Raw genomic sequence first — 7,496 nt, 5'->3', positions numbered from 1 at the left:
TCTCAGAAAGAACTAATGTTTACAAATAAAAAGCACATGCACTTATATGTTATATGGATAAAATATGTATTATTTATAATAGACAGTAATCACATACTATTTAAAGAGAACATATTTTACATTCATGTAATGTTCCCTCCGATTTGTCCTTCAAAGTGTTTCTGTTATGTTAAACATTTGTGTTAACTCAACAAACTGCTTTCCTTTCTGCAAATAATCTAGAAAATGTCTACATTAAAAAATAAACACATAACTTCTGTAGTAGCTAGATATTAAAAGCAAAGGAAAAAAACCAACAAACCTAAACCAACCAAAAGTGACATTCACTTTAAAAATGTAGCAGGAGGTCTTCAAATGTGGCATAGTTAAAACTGCATTCCATAAGCAGCTAAAAAAACCAAAACCAAACAAAACCAAACCAAAATAAGGAAAATTATTTTGCTTCTCTCATACTAAGTTTAGTTTAGTAAAAACTTGAATGACATGAAATTATCAGCTGTAAGAGTAATTAATAATTTGTAGCAATTAGCTGTAAAAATCCTGTCGTAGTTAAACTGTATATACACAAGTTCAGCTTTAATTTTTACCTGAAAAGCTATGCCATTGTCAAAAACTGCTGCTACTCATGTCTGCTTTGAAAAATAACCAGAATAGTAAATGCAACAATAGCCTTGTGTTTCCTTATTTCTTTGTGAGTTAAAGTGTCACTGGAAGCAAAAGGACTCTTGTTTAATGGGGATTAATAAAATAATTATAGATTCATAGACTGGTTTGGGTTGGAAGTGACGTTAGAGATCACCCAGATCCAACCCACTAGCCCGGGATGTTCCAAGTTCCATCCAACCTGATCTTGAACACTTCCAGGGAGGGGACATCTACAACTTCCTTGACTAACCTGTTCCAGTGCCTCACCAGCCTCACGGTGAAGTATTTCTTCCTAATGTCTAACCTAAATCTACCCTCTTTCCATTTGAAACTGTTTCTCCTCTAACGGAGGGAACCAACCTAATTTGCATTTTTTAAAGTAAATGTTCAGTTCTTACTAAAATAGACCTTTAAGATATCTCTGTCCTTTCTGTCATTTCAGAGAGAATTCATGAAAGTGTCAATGTCTGACAAAGGTGGTGTTTCCTCCAAATGATGAAATGATTCCTCCTTTGCTGCCCACTGTACTGGAAATCACAGAGTTCTCAGCAGTGCAGAAGGAAGATGTCCAACTGTCTTGATTAGTGTGATGCAAAGTGCTGCATGGTGCTGTAAATGAACTTGGCTTGGACAGAAAATGCCAGATGTTGCATTTAAAGCAGCTGAGGCCTAAGGGGATTCCCTCCCTCCAGCGCAGCTGGCTGGGGCAAGGAGGGTCTCCAGTAGCTCCCACCTGGGAGCGCCTGTGTGCTGTGCAGGCTGGTGAGCAGCTGCCCTCTAAACCACTGCCACAAGAGTAAAAGGGATGGGCACATCCCCTGATCATCCCTTCTCAGTTTCTAAAAACGAGAAGTTAAAAACAACAGCAAAAAAGTATTAGAGATTTCCCACAAGTAATGCAGCACCGTAACCAAAGGCACCAATAGATTAAGGCTAAGAGAGAAATTCAGCAAACCCAACCAAAGGCAGAAATCTGAAGACTGACCTTAAATTTAAACTGGTTCCAAAATAAATAGGAATGTAGCTAAATATGTTTTGGGCAACTAAGGATAAAAAAAACACTCAAGTTTTAGAAAAAAACCCCGAATTACCACAAAGAGCAACACCTCGTCCTCATCCCATGTCTCCTGTCTGTGATCTTGTCACAGTAGGTGGCATGAGCATGAGAGGCATTGGACGTGTTGCTTCTCCTTCTACATCAGCTGCTCATGGTGCTGTTTAACTTCCTAGCAGAAGTAGTTAAGAAACAATTAATACTAGGACTACAGTTCCACGAATATAATTCAAAGTCCTTAGACTGAGAGCAGCTTCTTCATCCTTTAGATCAGTTAAAGATAGGAGCTAAATACCTCTCTAGTTCCAATCAGCATACCAATTAATTTAAAGAATCCATGAATGTTCAGACAAACAATTTTAAAATTATTTTAATTTTGATTGACATTAAAAAACCCCAAAATATAACTTTGTTTTCTCCCCACAATGTGCAGGAAAAAAATCTTATTTGTTGTTTGATAGCTGCTACAATTCTATGAATATGTGAGAAGTTTCTTTTCTTAAAAAAAACCCTAATCTGCATAATCATAAAAAAAACCCCAAACATTTTAAGTTGCTCAGCAAAAGGTGAATAAAAAGGCATTCATTCATGTTGTTCTTGTTAAGACCTTTTTAAGCCTATCATGGTATTTTGGAGCTTCCATTATGCTTTTTTTTAATTCCTGGAATTGGCAGCAGCACTTTTGTGAAAATAAGAACATTTTTCTTACAGAGTTTTTGCAGAACTGGATTAATCCAAATCTGAAAAATACTTGGAACTCATATAGTGCTTTATCTAAATGCAAATATAACATAAACCTGTAATTGATGTAATTTATTCAATATCCCATGGACTGCTGGGTCCACTCAGAATTTACAGAAGACCCATTAAACCCAAGAAGTTCAGCCAAACAGTTTCTCAGCAAGCTGGGTTTCATTTTATAGGTGAGCCAGTGTGCTGGTCTCCCTTTGGACTGGGAGGAGAATCCACCCCAGCATAGGAAGCTTGCTGGGTGCCAGGAACTTGTTTGCTCAGCCCTGCCCTGCTGTATCTGTGCTGGGGATAGGCCTGGGAAGCAGCTATGGAAAGGAAATGCAAACCTGGGAGGACACTAGAGTTAGTTTCGGCTTTGCTGGTCCCTGTGGTCCAGGATGGCTGCTGATAACAGCAGCCCAGGCCAGCAGGGTTACACCTCTGCTGATGGGCACTGCCATGTTAAAAGCACTGGTTCAACCTGTGGCTGCATGGCCCTTGAGAAGCAAAAAGGTAAGGTAGCTTTGAACTGACAAACTTATCCTACTAATCACCCTTCTAACTTGAAAGGTCATGAGACAGATGCAAGTTTGAGACGTTAAGTTGGGAGATAAGGAAGGGCATCATGCAGTTTTCAATAATGTCAAGCAAACAGAGGTATATGTTCAGGGAGGCATTTCCATATAAGTCACAAATGAGGCAGGGAGACATTTAAAATGGTTGCACTTTAATCTTTGGAAGCATGGAAGAGAAGTACATGCACTGACAGCCCAGTGCCATGGCTATGTAGTCACAGAAGTTGTCCCTTGAGGTCCCAATTTGTGTATGGTATGCCAAAGAAAGCTGGGTGTCCACTGCTGGCAGAAGTTAAAATTATGTGATATTTCTGGCATTTTCTATTCTAAGCATAGGAATTGGTACTTTGAATAATGTTCATTTAGGTGGATGCAACACAAAATATGTGCAGTCATCTCTTGCAAAGGCCTTATCTTCTAATGGCTCATCCATGTGACAAGGAGACTAGGACAAAGGAGGTAATTGAAACAAATTGGATTATTAGTGTTCAGCTTGGCCTCTAATGCATGTACAATTTCTTATAATAGATAAAGGTCAGTCTCAGCATTGATTCAGGTTTATTATGTGAGCCACATAACTTGGCTCTGAAAGTAAACAGTCAGATCCCAAGAAGGCTCAAGTCAACTCCTAGTACTTCTCTGAGAGTTCATAATGCTTCTAGAGGAAGGTATGGCTGCAACCAGACCTCGTGGTCCTGCTGAGATGAGAAATAGTAGAATGGATTTGTGATAATTTTTCCACAGTAATGTGGAATTATGTCCATGGCCATTTGGCAGTTCCTCTGAAAAGAATGTGCACTAAAACGAAACCTGAAATATCTGGTCATGACACATCCTTGTTGCTAGCTCGAATAAATGCAATTATTCAGTCCCCTGCTACCAATTCCTACCCTTCTCAAAGGCTGTATGGAAGCCAATTCATTGATGGAACTGCATATATTGTTTAGGGAAAGGTTTTCTGGGAACTAAGCTACCAGTAAGAATTCCTGATGAGCTGAAATTTGTTGCTCTTCTGGGACAAATATTTGTGAGAAGTACTAATGCTCAAGGGAGCCACTTGGTATCTTATCAGGCTGTAAAAGTTCCACCCTATGATGTAAAGCAGTGTCAGTCTGAACACTGACTATGTGGGGAAAAGAAAGGGTAAAAGAAGGGGAAATTAGCCAGGATCCCTGCTTAGGGAAACGACATTATTTCTTTTAACCAACCCCAGCAGAACAAGATGGTTATAAACTACAAAGCCAAAGCAATTTTGCCTTCACTGGTCAAGCTCTCAATTTTTTAGGTTTATATTAGCAGTGGCATAAATCCTGCCATTCAGAGAACTCACTCAGTTTGAGACAAGGGTCTTGGACTGTTGCCCTGTTGCTGGTTTTTACACAGCCAGGGCACAGTGAGAGTCAGGAGAGCCTGAACAGCAGAAACATATTTTGTATTCAAAGCTGGGCAGGTGGGAGGGAGAGAGATAAACAACATCACCTTCCAGTCACTTGTGATGGCTTTTAAAAGATGTTTTCATTCAAAGGCCAGTTTTCTAGGTTCCCAGCTGAGCTGTGGGACAAGAGGCTGCCCAGGCACTGCAGATTTGTGTGCACGGTGAAGTGAATTTTGGTTTGGCTTTCCTTTGTAAGTCAGTCACCATACACATATTACATGTATATGTAAGAACCATATGCATATTGCACTGTATGCATATTGTAATAGTAATTTTTAATAAGGAAGTTGGGAACCAGACAAAATAAAAAGCTTAAATACTGCTAGGCTTCTTGCTCAAGTACTTGGAATAAAATGCAACCCCAAGGCTCCAAGGCCTTATTCCTGACCCAGCTAGTGGGGACAGTGAAATACCTCAAGAGGGCAAACCCAGGAGGTGAGAAGGTAAAGAAGGGAGCTGCGGGTTGTTGGGGGCCAGGGAAGGCCAAGCACAGGTCTCAACATGGGTGCCTGTTCCTACTCTGGGGCTTGGATGCCTGCAGGAAAGTGTTTGTCTGCACACTTGGGACCCCGAGCCCCAAATGTCCCTCCAGGGTCTGTGGCGATTGCCTGGCCCTGATTTCTAATGAGCAGAGAAGGAAAATGAAGAGCACCTGATTGTTGCTTCAGTTTGAAAGGGGAATCTTGGCATTTGGGCATTGCTCTCAGGCTTATTTCTGATTTTTATCCAGTGGCTGATATATATAACAGTCCAGGCAGCAGAATCTGTGCTCACAGTGACAAATAAAGCCCTAGAGACTTGTTTGTTTTATCTTGCCTCTTTTGGTGTCCTACAGGTGGGCATATACATGCAAATGATAGAGTGCTCTAAGACCATCTGCTTCACGGGTCTTATGGCCATCTGTATTTACATACATGTGTGAATAAACAAAAAATAGTGTCAGCCTGATGGTGGTTGCCTGTCATAATACCATCATGCTTTCTAAGCAGACTGTAGCTGAGAAAAGACCTGGGTTTCCTGTTTTCTTTTGAAACAGTGTTATATATTTTGAACTGTGCTAATTATGGACATGTATTTATATATATTGAGTAACAAATGAAAGAGGTAACACATTTTTCTTCTTCTGCATTTATAAGGAAAAAAATAAAGATGCAGTTTGTAACATCTAATGCGTATGCCATCCAAAGATGTAATAAGAATTTAGCCAGAAGACACCAGCAAGCTGAAAGAAAATGAATTTCCCTGTGCTCAAGTTTTAATCTCCTTTGGAGGTCTTGCAATAAGTAGTGTAAACACAAGTAATCTCAGGAATATGCATTGTTTATTCCAGAAGAGCCATTTGGTTCCATTATGTCATTGCATGCAAGAAGAAAAAGGGAAACTAAAATCTATCTTCTTGACCTGGGCAAGTTTAATAGCCCAGAGTCTAACAGCATTAGGTCAGCACCTAACAGGGGCCTCAACCTGACAGCAGCAAAAGGGGGAACTTCTCTACAGGCCTGTTCTCTCAGCACTGAGGAAAGCAAGCCAGCACATCTGTCTGTGTGTGGTGGGAGAGGTTGGATGGTTGTGCTTCTGGCAGATGGACACTGTGGCTGGAAGCACTATATGTGCGGGGCAACTTCTGTGGGGCTGGGGCTGACCAAGGACCTCAAGGAGACTCTCTGGGAGCAACGATGGGGGTGTGCTTCCTTTTCAGAGGCAGGAATGATGCTGATTCAGTTTCCTTCTGCTCTGAGGAACCTGCAAAGGAAACCAGCTTGGGATACTACTTCCCAAGTCCTGGTGGGGATTTATGGGGCTGCATTGGTGCAGCAGTATCGGTATCATTGAGGTGGTGTTGGTGTCAATGCAAGGTGAGAACAAGGTAACACATGGGTGAAGTACTGCTGGAGGAGGTGGCAAGGCTGAGACACATCAATATAGTGGACACAGTGGCTGGGAGAACATCAATATAGTGGACACAGGAGGTTTCACTTCAAATTGAGGACAAACTCAAAGAAAACAAGCTGAGTGTCTCTGCATCTGAGGCAGTGTTCATTTTAGGCAGTTCACCTGAGCTTCTGGTGCTGTTAACTGCTCCCTAAGCCATGCACTAAGAAACTGGCCAAGAATGAAGGCTGACAGGTCAAAGCTGAGTATCAGGTTCTGGGAACAGGGATGAATCAGTCAAGATTTTCCTCATCCAAAGCAAATGCATTCAAGGGCCATATCTCCTGGGTAGGGAACAGGATCACACAGCAGCTGTGGCTTCATTGATCCTGGTTGTCAAGCAGTGGTACCCTGCGCTGCTGGATACACCTCCTTAACCTTTTTTGTGCTCCTGTTGGCTAAGCTAGCAAGAGAGGTTTAAAGAAGGATCAAAGAGGGCTGATGGTGAAGCCCCACAGTACAAAAATTATGCAGGGAACTTGCTGAACAGCCAGTGTCATGCTTTGTTCCTATCCCAACACATGCCTACATAGTTCATCCCCTTATCCCCTTTAAAATGGTACCTATTGCTTTGGATGATTGCTTACAAAGCTGTGTCCATCTCCTTGGTTTGTGCTTTTTGTCCAAGTTCCCTCTCCCCAGTATCACATCTTGCACTGTAGAAACATAAATTATCTCAACACGAACAGGGGTATAAACAGCAGAAAGGGCCGAGCTATCCAAATAGAGAGATGTAAGAAGTTCTAAAGATCATCTTAAATGCAAGTAATATGGGGTCCTATAACAATATGTCCTCAGGGTCATGAGAACCACAGAGGTTTGGCCAAATAATTTGAGACTGGATTGTTTGTATAGAAGGGAAAAGTGCTTCAGAAAGGACCTTCTGGAAAAAAAGAGAAATGTTGATGGGGATAAATATATTTGTTTTGAAATGTTGAGTACGGGATGTAGGGGTGATGTGTCTGGTAATTATATCATAATGAGAAACCACAGTCATTGCAAAGAGAAAGAGGGAAAAGGAAAAATACTAAAATGGACTTGAAAAACACAGATTTCTTTAAAATAAAATTATCAATGATAAGCATTTCATAGGAAACAGACTAAATAAAACATGAGCAGGAAT

This window comes from Chaetura pelagica, unplaced genomic scaffold, assembly GCF_000747805.2.
Source record: "Chaetura pelagica isolate M959 unplaced genomic scaffold, ChaPel_1.0 scaffold76, whole genome shotgun sequence".
Lineage (NCBI taxonomy): Eukaryota > Metazoa > Chordata > Aves > Apodiformes > Apodidae > Chaetura > Chaetura pelagica.
Note: the sequence above shows the minus strand (reverse complement) of the source record.